This window comes from Lagopus leucura, unplaced genomic scaffold (genome assembly GCF_019238085.1).
Source record: "Lagopus leucura isolate 7727_CA_CO unplaced genomic scaffold, USGS_WTPT01 Super-Scaffold_100028, whole genome shotgun sequence".
NCBI classification, from domain to species: Eukaryota; Metazoa; Chordata; class Aves; order Galliformes; family Phasianidae; genus Lagopus; species Lagopus leucura.
This window is the reverse complement of record NW_024962279.1, coordinates 6,147,974-6,160,033: the sequence shown is the minus strand read 5'-3', so window position 1 is coordinate 6,160,033 and position 12,060 is coordinate 6,147,974. Positions and strand designations below refer to the sequence as shown.

Genomic DNA, 12,060 nt, shown 5'->3' with positions numbered 1-12,060 from the left:
GATGGTGGAAATGTGTCAAGGAAAAAAATGATGTGCTTTGGTACAGATTCTGAAGAATGAGGAAACCTGAGAAAAATCATACTGGGGAAACCGTATGATGGGGATCATAAGCACAAGCTTCAATATGCACCTGAATGCCTGCAAGCTGCCTCTGGCTCTTCACCAGCGAGCCGTGGAAGCAGAGCAGTGATACCGTGCCTCCAACTGTGCCCCAGTCCCCTGGTGTGCGTGATGCTTCCTCCTGTGCAGAACAGGGAGAGGCAGGGATGCTCTGAGACCAGGGAGGCTGAGGGCTGAGTGCTGCCACCCTGTGGGATCGCTGCCTCCCATGTCTGTGCACGTGCAGAGCAGGGACGCAGGGGGGAAACGGGGTGAGAAAAGCCCCAAACAAGTTGTTTTCGGAGAAGTGAAATGGTGAAATACATTGGAGTATTTATTCTGAGCAGAAAATATTCATGCCTTGGAAAAAAAAAACTTACTGAAATGTGTCCATAACAAGAGCAAATACTAGAATTCAAAATAAATCACATGGAGAAACTGCCGATCTGAGTTACACAGTCTGTATGTACTCGTGCATATCAAGGCCTGAACTGAAATCAGTTTCTGTACATGGCTAAGAGCTGATTATGTCTGGAATGACTCTTCGGCTGCACTTCATACTCATTCATTTCTACTTCGAGCTATACATGAGTAACAGAGGGCATTACATATGTCCCTAATTGAACAATACAGATCAATTAAATATAAAAAGTCATTTCTGGACTAAAACCCTCTTAGGCAAATGTTCTGCTCTTATGCTAAGTAACTCTTTTTAGAGCTTGGAGTTGAGTGCTGTTCAGAAGCTTTTTTTCAAAAGACTGGGAGACAAAGACCAAGAAGATTCACTCACTCATGATAAGAGGATTCAGATCTTTTGCCTCCATTTCACAAGAGCAGGGTAGTAGTGATAAAATACATATGTTATTTGATGAAAGCTACTCAGTGCTCCGCAACGGGAGGTGAAGAAACCTCACCTCTTTCAACCCACAACTCGTGGGTCACACCATTAACACGAAGTACAGAGTTATTCAAATAATATGGGAAAGTCATCACAGAAGGTGAACTTATGCACAGACTGCAGCCCACCAACTACAGGTTCCTCACACATACGCTATTTGAAACCCAGTGGTCCCACCTAATGCCCAAGGGCAGAAGATTGACTACATTAGCCAGTAAGTCACATAAGTCATCACTTCCTGATGGTGTCAGAAACCAAGATTTCAGCAGGTGGTATAGAAGTTCCCAACAGCAGCTCAGCACTAAAACAGCCACGGAGGGTATTTGTTTTGCCACTGACCCACCAGTATACGCTTTTCCCTAAAATACACCACTGTAATTGAAAAGATTATTGATTTAAACCTGGTGCAGCTAAATTGACAGAACCCAGCTCAGATATGAGCCTAATATTAACCACCCAAGAAAGGAAAGCCTTCCTGACAACCTTGGAGTTTATGGGCTTTCTGCAACTCCAAAGCCCAGTCATTAGCTCATACTTACAGAGATTATGCTCAAGGTTTTATATCTGTAACTGAAAAGAAGCACAAATGCAAGATCAGAACCATTAACAGAGAACAGGCAAAACAGCATTCACTGAATATTCTCAATAATTCTGGTTTTCACAGAGGGCTAGTTGGGTTTTTATACTCCTATTATTGGAAGCATAGAGATGGAAATGTGTTTAATTGTTTGAACATGATGTCGTTCATAAGTCTTCCCAAATAACACCCTGTTATCTGCCTAAGAGCTTAATAAACCACACACTTACCTTTCTGTTAAAAAAAAAAAAAACCTACTGATAGGTTATTGTTATTCAGTCCATGAAGATTAAATTATCATTAATACTAAAGGTTTTTCCATTATGAACACAAAGTATGGTATTTGTTCCTTTTCTTAGTCCTCTAATTGACTAAGATGACCTGCTAAACCTTGTGTAGATTGGGTTTAAATACCACACATCTTCATTGGCCAAACATTTATGTAAATATATTATAAACACTGATTTTGTGTGAGGGCTACAAAGACCTTACACTGATAGAGTTTAGAGCAGAGTCAACCAATCAGGAGTATGAAGCAGCTCAGGACTCACTGTCTCCTGACCAGCTATCAAATGCCAAATGCTGCTGGGATCTCTTTCAGTAAGAGCATCTTCTAACCAAAATCTCACAGGTCTCTTACATGACACTCTACAGCATCACCTCTCAGCAGCTCAGGCAATGACTGCCTGTGGGGTGCAGTACCTTGCTGCTCCCAGCCCCCTGCTCAGAGTTATGGTTCAGAAATCCCATGAGATACAAGCAGTGACCAGGTTGGAAATGATTCCGCTCATGCAAAGTGCTCCAGGAGGTGCAGAGGCACTGACTTCGGGCTATGCTACTGGGGAGCAAGGAGATAAAGGTCAGGAGATGAAACATCTCAGCACACTGGCCTCCCACGTTTAAAAAAAAAAAAATAAAAGAAAAAGCCAACCAGAGCAATTGGTCTTTCGATCACATCTTGCTCTGCTCACACCAATGGAAAAGGTGATGGTTAATAACAAATGTCACCAATGAGTCTCACTGAAGCCTGGCTCAAAGCCTCTGGAAAAACAAACAGAAGAAAAGATGGCAAAGTACTGGTACTTAACAAGATTTATCTGCGCTTCTGCCTATGTGTCAGCGCTCACCAAACTCCCACCGCACCACTGAAGTAACCCTGATGGAGATCTGAGTCTTTTCACCTGGAGGCTTTTCCCCAAAATCATTCTTCGGAGATGTTAAATTTTCAGAAAAACCCATTGGGAAAACAAAAACGTTGTTGTTAGCATATGAGTACGTGCTAACAGGCAAAAACGTCTCGCTTTCTTTTAAACTTCATAATGCATCTTAGGAGAGCTTTGTATTGGAAACATCAAAACATTTATTCATTAACAAAGATGTTTGGCTAAATCCAAGACATCTCCAGCCAGCCTTCATGTAACAGAGCATCAGCTGCTGATCAACTGGGAGCTTCTGGAAGGATTAATAGGAGAGATAAACGTTGTAGAACCACAACATTTCACCCTTTAACACGATCTTTTAAAAATCCCTGTGAAGGCCATTTTAAAAAATATAACTGTTCAAGAATATTTTCTCGAGATCCCATCACCTTTTTAAAGTGATGTAACGTGGTAAGCATGTCACTTGCCTTACTGAGACCACATGCTGATGCATCTATGCTGTAATTAGGTACCAGAGCAAAAAATCCAAATTTACATTGCACAGTCAAAACCTGCTCCTTATTCTTTAGCATGAATAGAAACCGTGAATATAGATTACAGAAAATTCACTAGATTGTTTTTAAAATGCTTTGACCTTCCTGTTCCTGAAGGTCTGATTTCCAGTGATTTAACAAAGCGATTCAAAAAAAAAAAAAAGAAAAAAAGAAAAATCTTTCTTTTCCTAGTGTCATACTGAAACAGATTTTTATCCTGCAGATTAAGATAAAAAGTGACTGCTTCTATCTAGGGAAAAGCAAAGAATGAAGTTATTTCCTAAGTACAGCAAATACAGTACTGGAAATGCTGTTTGGTGCAGAAAATACCATTCTGAGTTCCTAATGAAACATGAACCTCGTTTACACTAAGGCTGTAAGCAGATTTGACACCAGCTTTTTTGCTTTAATCTCACCATTTTTGGTGGATGATCGCAGGGGACAGGGAACGCTCGCGTATTCTCAGGGAACACGAGATTGGGTGGATGTCATCATTATATATATGTGCTTTGCTAATAATAAAAAGAATGAATCACTACTGTCATGATATCCACACTTATATTTGAGTAACCACTGCAGCAGATAACAGTAAAGATGTGTGCAAGTTTAAATCCTGGCAGCACGCCTGGATGAGAGCTCCGGAGCTGACATTTGTGGATCTGTGTGATTCATGTAACTTTGCTGTGTTTGTGATTACCTTCCTGTCAGGGACTGCGCATCACTCATGCAGCAGCCTCACAGTTCCTGCAATGGAAGGAAAATTCCCAACTGTTGCACCAAACCCTGCTCACCACGAGCCCCACGACAGCTCACAGGCAGAGGGAAAACAGTTTATAGGGACATTATAGGGTCATTTTAGGCCACAGACGAAGGTGTGGGAAGAAAAGCCAGACTTCCTCTGATCTAGTCTGGCTAAAAATAGGAAAATAGAGCTGTGGCCATTTATGAACTTAGAAAAGTGGCAGAGTAGCACTAAGGAACTGCTTCTCCTCGTGCCATCGCTGCACTCCAGTGGTGCCAGGGCTGGGCCTGGGGCAGAGCTCTGCTAACTGCTGCTCAGGGACACCAGAGAGGAATTGGAAAGGCAACAACCTGGCTGTCTTGTGGGCAGCATCCCTCTGCCTTGTTTTCACCCTGATTTTTTAATAAAGCAAGCCAACTCCACAGAACTGTCAGCCAAGGCTAACTCCCCAAATCAAAGGAAATAAGTCACTTGGTACCAGAATATTTACAAAATTGTTTTCAAGTTTTGCATATTTCACAGAAATTGTACAGAATAACAACTCTACCTGTTTTCATAGGTTCTCCCACAAGCTAACACACGTATTTTAAATGGTGGCTATGCTATCCCCCTTTATACAGATATGGGGTGAGAGGTTGATGGTTGGATTCCACGATCTGAGAGGTCTTTTCCAACCTTAATGACTCTGTGATTCTATGATTATCAGATGTGGATGTCACCAAGAAATGTTCCAGTACAGGAGGTGCAATCTGGGAACCAAGGAGGGTTTTCCCACCAGTTGCCTGCTGCCTTGCATTGCCACCATCTTTACCCCCAGAACAAGCTCTCCAAAGCTGATGGTTAAACACTGGTATTCGGGGAAATAAGCAATGGAAGGATTAACACCCAAAATACAACTATGGCCACCAACAGGCTGAGGTCTCACAGAACGCAGTGCCACACCAGTGCCAAAGCTGTCCCAGTGCTGCAGGGCTGGGGACATGCCACTACATCCCTCTGCCAAGGCACACTCATCTTACATCCATGGTGGCCTTGGGTTAGGAACCATAGTAGCACTGCTCATGTGCAGTTCAGGTTGGAAAGAAACATTTCATCCTCTTTAGTATTTACATGCCAAGGAAGAAGGGAGGCTCTCGTACAGGTAAGATTATCTTCTGCTGTCGTTCACATCCAAAGCATACAGCCTGTTCTCAGGTAAAACAGAGCAAGCTTAAAATTCTGGGAATTCTAGGGAAAAAAAATAAAAAAAAAAAAGCTCAGCTCCACAACAGAATGTGCACACAGGAAAATTCCCAGCTCCAGGAGTTTTCCCATGGCCATCTGATTCAGTGCTGCACCGCACACACTACTTGACTCCAGTGTTCAGCATCCAGGCAAGCACATGGGCAGGAGATCCTCCATGAGTGCTATTCACAATGGCACACCAAACAAAGGTTTTGGCACAGCTTCCTGCACAGTGTGAGCCCACTGGATGGGAGCTGATGAACCACCTACTGACATCAAGACTCTGTCAGAGGTATTCGGCTCTGCCCAGAGCTGTGTGCAGTGAGGAAGAGGTTACTGCACCCAGCAGAAGCCATTGTCTAAAGCAGGCTGCTTTGGGAAAATTAGCAGTGTGCACACCCCTAAATGAAGCTTTACAGCAAGTAAAAGAGGGATTAGCCATGTAAAGTAAGTCCTTTTGGTATTAGATTAAAGGGGGGGGGGTGACTTTGAAGGATTATTTAGGAGCCATTTAAGCAGTTTGCAGGGACTTACAAGTGCAGGGTAAAAAATACAAGCTCTGTAGGTCCAGAAAAATAGAAAAAAATAAGTGCTCTGGCCGGCAAAGCAACACAAAAGATTCCTGGAGGGTGGACACAAGTGCAGGGCCCGTGGCTTTCCTTCCCACACATGCACGGGACAGACTGCTGGTGTAGAGCAGCAGTGGGGAGCACAGGGGCTCGCATCCTGCTGTCACGCTCCGGGCACGGGGAAAGAAAGCATCTCAGGAGCACCGTGGCTGCTTAACTAGTAGGATCTCACCGGTCTCTGCTCTCATCTGAATGATTTACCTGCGAGGATGCAGGTCCTGAACCAAGCCACGTAAACAGAAGGATGTGCAAGCATAACACAGAAACTGACTTATCCCCATAGGCAAACGTTCCCTTTCCTCCCCGCACCTCAGGGCGCCTAATCAACATGCTGGCTCTTAATCCTTTGCCCACATTAATCCCGCAAGGGAAAATGAATGCACTGCTGCAAGACCTCAGACTGTTTTACTAAACCCTCCTCGCAGAAACCACCTCCTGCTTAGTCCAAAACGTGATGGATAATTAGTATGTAAGATACAAACTATTTCCACTTGTTATGCAAGCGGCATCGTTTAATTTGTAGTTTAGAGAGCAAGTCATTCCTGTCTGGGATAAATAAAACAACACGCTGCATTATGTTGCTCACGACACGGAAGCAACATCAAACTGGGGAAAGCAGAAGCTGCTAAAACTCAAGCAAGGAACATCGGCTGTATCAAGCAAAAAGTTATGCATGCATTCTGCCAGCTTGCGAGGGAGCATCTCCCTGCCAGCAGAGACGCGCACACACCCACAGCCCCAGCCCCGCGCTTTCCATCTCCACCGCGTTTCCCTCGCCCTCGGCGGGGCCAGCTCTACCCTACTCCGTCTCTCCCCTCCCGGGGCTGCTCTCCGAAAGCCGCTCCGGCAGCACGGGGGAACCGCTGCGCTCTCGGTTCCGTTCCCCGCACCCCGCGCATCCCCGCTGTTCTCTCCTTCCCCTCGCCGCACCCGGTTCTCTTATTCCCCGCTGGAATTTTTCACCTCCCGATGGGTTTCTCTTTTCCCACCCTGCTTCCCGCAGCGGAGCGGCGCTTACCTGCCCGGGGCTGGAGGCATGCTGGGCTCCGCGGGCGCTGCCTGCCCGCCGTGCGCGGCAGCCCCGAGGTGCGCGGCTCCCGCAGCAGCCCGCGGCCGCAGCATTGAGCGGCAGCGGCCGGGAGCCGGGCGAGCAGCGCAGACCCCTCCTCCTCCTCCCAAAGCTGCGCCGTGCGCGGGGGGCGGGCGGAGGAGCCGCGGCAGCGCGGCCGCCCTTAACCCTTCTCCCACCCCGCAGCCCCGAATGGTGCTCGCCGCCCTCCTGCGGGGCTCAGCGGGAGTCTGAAGGCTCCCTCCGCTTCTTTTCGGTTTGCTTTCAGTCAAGGCAGGGCTCGTCCCGGCAAATAAGGACCCATCAGCATCCGCTGCCTAGTACAGCCCCGAACAGCGGATAGCACGGAGTCCCCAATTACAGCGCTGGGCATGTATTTGTTTGGTTTGTTTTGTTTTTTTTTTTCTTCTCTGCGGTTGCCTCCAGTATTAAGCTCAGCTTTACCATAATTTTCTCAATCGTACAAAGCTGCCTCCCTCCATCTGCCTGGTCCACCCTCTGCTTTTATCCCCATTCTGACCCTTCTCGTCCAAGACGGCAGCATCTCTCGGCGATCTCGGGAGAAGGGACGAGGCACGGAGGAGCACACGAGGTTCCCATTCGTGCCTCTCCAACACCCCTCACCGCCGCACTGCGAGCTGCCGTCCCGCGCTGGGACCTTCCCCTGGGTCCTCTCCCACGAGCTCTCTCTCCACTTGTAGCCGCCAAGCAAATAACGAGCCACGAACCGCTTGGAGAGCCGGAGCTCAGGTTTAATACACAGAGCGATTTAAAGGCACAAAGAATAGAGAGAAGAAAAAAAAGCAAAAACAAAAACACACGCAAACCGAAGGTGGCACCTACCTTTCCCCTGTCCTGCACTACCGGGGAGAAGTGGTCTTAAGTGACTGTGTAAAAAGTGCAAAGAGAGTATTCAGCTTTAACTGTGCCTCCCCTGGGTTTTGAGGGATTAAGTGAAACCCTTATTATGTTTAATTATCTCTAGAGTTGCTCTCTGTGCTTGCAGCCTTGCTTTATGGTTTAATAAACTGCACGTCGATATAAACTGAATGACAATTAACATTAGTGCAGGTTGGATTTGCGTTTATTGCTGCTCACAGGTTCACACTCCACGAGCCTCCGCACGGAGCTTTCATTGCCACCTATCAGCACCTCTTCATCAGCACAGCTCCCAGCTCCAAAAGGTGGCTGGGAAACTCCCTGAGCAGCTCGGGGTTCATGTGGGAACACCTAATTTAGCCCCATGGACACCCATCATCTGTGCTGGCACATGGGGTGGAGGTAACCGAGTCCCTTGAGCCCACCTGCTGTCACTGCCTGCAGCTCCTTATGGATGCTGGGCTCCCACGTGGTGATGGTGGATGCATGCAGAGGTCAGGAGGGGCCAGCACTGCCTTTCCTGAATCCTAGTGAAGCTCTAACATCAGATCCAACTGTGAAACCAAAGTCTAGAGGAGCTGGGAGTATTGCACTTGAGCAGTGTATAAATGAATCCGCATGCTATGAGACGTTATATAAATGTTACGTATTATCTGTGTAATCTCACTCTGATTTATACAATAGTAAAGACTGCTCAGTAATCCAAAATAAATATATCTCAAGTTTAGCTCCAAGTGTTTTCAATTTGGGAGTGCCTGTGTCTCCAAGGTCACCTCATAAATCCTGGCACTGTGGCACGGCGCTGCCAATCTGCGTGGGGTGTAATAACTCTGGAGGGAAATCAACGCTGAAAACGCTGCCGAATTTTTCAAAAGGAGCACGGGTAGAAATACATCATCACAACCCATCTGAGCGTGCAACATCCTTACGAGCGCTGGAGGAAAAACATCATCCAGCCTCAACTGGGTGGCAACCAAAAGCAAATAGGAGCTGAAAGGTAAAACCAGGGGACCGGTGTGTGCAGACAGATGGCTTCCTTGGAAAGCCTCTTGGTTGCTCCGCCTTCTCTGCAGACACTGTAACACATCACCTAATGAAGGAGCAGACAGGTCACTTGCTTTTGTTTCAAAACAAACCCACGAATAAGACCAGAGGTAGAAGAGTCAGAACTCCAAGACTCCCTTCTACAAGTCAGACAAATTCTTTTTAGCAAATAGTCTAAAATACTTCATAAATCCAGTAAGAAAAGCTGCCTTGCAGGTTTTTAAGATCACTTGCAATAATAAAGCTGACACTTTGAATAAAGCCTTACAGCACGACCTTCAGAAACAAGCAGCTGCACTCATGCTTGACAACTGGGATACTGGTGCCAGAACACTGCAGCGATATTTAGCATGGTAATACTAATTATGGAAAAACAAACTATTTTTGATTACCATGAAGGCTGTCACACAAGCAAAGCCAAGAGGGAGGCAAAACCAGCCCTGCTCCTGATGCATTTACACCATCCTGCCCTGCTGTTGCTAGCAGGTGTGGGTGAGGCAGTGCGTGGCCCTGCAGTGCATCCATCCCATCTGTGGGGATAGAGACAGAGAGGACCAGGCTATAAATTTATGGGTGATGATCTCATGGCCTGAACTTGGCAAAGGTCCTTTGTTTGGTCTCCAATTTGTGTAAATCTTGGGGAAGGTTTGTGCACTGTTTTACTAATAGGGTAAGACTTTGTTAAGCAACTCTTTAAATGACTGCTACAAAGCAATCTCCAGGGTTTATACTGTAGTTTTGTCTGACCTTTAATTAAAATACCAAGGCTATCTTTACAAGGTGATGGCTCTTTGCAAAGTTCTTTGAGGGGCTGTTCAAGTCTAGGGCTGCTTATCTCACAGGGATACAGACAGCATTACAACCCCCAAAGAGTTTTGCAGGCATTTACCTTTTTCTCTAACCATTTAACAGTCCTGCATCTTGTGAGTTTCATTACAAGATAATGCAAATATGTATATATATATATATATGCATAGTTTTGAAGGAGATAAAAGAAGAAAAAAAAAAAAAACCAACTGGCTGAGAATTGTTTGCAATGTGATCTGTTAATATTCCCACATCCACAGGTACGTGGCAGCACGGACAGTGAGAAGTGGGAGAATAAATCTTTTAGACAAACTTGAAGTGATATTAGCGCTGTGGGAAGGTGGTAGATGGACGCCTTCAGAGGCTGATGTCCTATCTATGAGCAAGGAAGAAACCTCTGTGTTTTGCCAGCATGGCCCAACGTGTGTTTCAGAAGCCGTTGCTTGGAGCTGCAAGGTGATGTTAGCGCCAGATTCAATCTTTGGCCATCCCAGTGAGGTCTCTGCCAAAGATGCCAGAGAGTGCCAAACCCAATGAAGAATTTTGAAGAATGTGGGTATTGAACCCTGGCAATATGGCTGAGAAGTGAACATCTGAACCTACAAACTTAGAGTCATCAAACAGCCCTCAGATATTGGCTTTAATGACTTGGTTGTCCAAGGACAAAGAACAACGCTGGGCTTTCCAGGATGCGAGTGTTTGAAAGAGTCATCATTTCTTTAGCTTATTTCTAAATTCTTCATGTCCATAACGTCTCTGGATGACAGCAGCAGTTCTGCCTACCTCAGGGTAGCACCGGAATGGAAAAACAATTATTGCAGTCTAAAAAGCTTTGTTCAATAGCAACTGAATCCAGATTGCTTGTTTGTTTTCATTGGACTTTCCGTGTCCAACTTTTCAAAAATCCCCTAAGGGATATGTTTCCTAGCCAAATTTGATAATAAAGGGCATTTTAACGATCAAGATACCAAATCCTGAAATTTGGGATTTTGGAATGAAAATGATGCAATCCTCAAATGGTAAAACTGTCATTTGCAACTCTAAATTAAAGCCTTAGGTTACAAGGCAAAGAATTTTAACATTTAGAAAAAAAAAAAAAATCAGAATAGAAACAGCCTGAAGCTTCTCAGTCTAAGTTATAAATTATTTTTGTCATGATTAAGATTCCAAGGTGACACCCGCTGCTACATTTTAGTAGTTAGAGAAACATGTTAATGTAAACTTCATTATCTGCTGTGAATTTTTTTACATTAGATTTTAAATACTATATAAATAATCTAATTACTTCAGAAATTAGAAGAACAGCTCACCATTATTTCCAAACCATCACAAAAGGGAAGCTTCAAACGATACAAACTTAATAATACGTATACTAAAAATGTTAAAAATAATTCCCCTTAAAAAGACAAAATTCAGAGTGTGTTGCCATGATAAGGTGCTGACATTTATAAATGCCATGTGATTAGCATGTGAAGAAGAGATACACATTCATTGTATGCTAAGACCTATTAATCATCTGTCACCTGATAAACATGCAGCATAATGCCCTCCCTGCTTCATTTCGAGTCCTTACAAAGTTGGCTGTGGGTGCTGATAACTCCAAAACTTCTTTGGACTGTTTAATTAGGACTTTTAATAGAAAGAACTTTGCACACTACCTGTGCACAGCTGGGATCTTGCTGAAGAACACAGCTCGAATGGACTATCATAGGTCAAAACTGAGTGGATGAATGGCTGTCAACCAATGGTCTCATCAACCACAGTGACGTTCTACTAAATGTTGTCTAAATGCTCTACTGAAAACTTTGGTATTTGGTCTTCAGAGAACGAATCTGTGCTTGAAGCTTCATGAATGGAGCCCTCCAGCCAGGCAAAGCCCCACTGATCACATCACATCCCTGCACGATTCTCCACAACTCCAGCCAGTGAACTGGGAAAGAGTGACAGCTTTTCTTCCAGGGAAGCCTGGAGACAGGTCCTCCAAGGCAGATAAAATTCCTTACATCCAGAGAAAAGCCAACACCAGGCACTTAGGAGTTCAGAGACAGGAATCATCAGATTAAACACGCGATCCATTTGTCTGGTATCTCACCTTGGATCATGACTTATTCCAGGGAGAAGAGCCCAGCATGGCCCTCACACAGCCCACCCATGGAGATTCCACTGATTCAGAGTCACACAGATGCAGCTGCAGGTAGCTAACTAAAACCCCTTCAAAGTACAATCTGCTCTTCTCAGTAATGAGAGCTGGAAGGTCTTTTAGACTTTTGCTAGAATGGAGCCACGGAGAGAATTTTGAGCAAGACATAGTCTATTGTTAATGCACAGATAAGGAAGAACAAAAATAGAACTGTATTAATTTCAGCACAGAAATACAGGGAAAAATATACTTGTGTCAA

General features: G+C 45.0%; 1 protein-coding gene across 1 annotated transcript in view; it reads right to left on the bottom strand.

Moving 5' to 3' along the window:
• CNTN4 (contactin 4) overlaps window positions 1–6,906 on the bottom strand; it is a 253,514-nt gene extending 246,608 nt beyond the window's left edge. The window contains exon 1 of the mRNA XM_042880935.1: window positions 6,881–6,906. The gene's annotated coding sequence lies outside the window, so the exon portion shown is untranslated. The remainder of the gene's footprint in view (window positions 1–6,880) is intronic.
• Window positions 6,907–12,060: the final 5,154 nt, after the last annotated feature.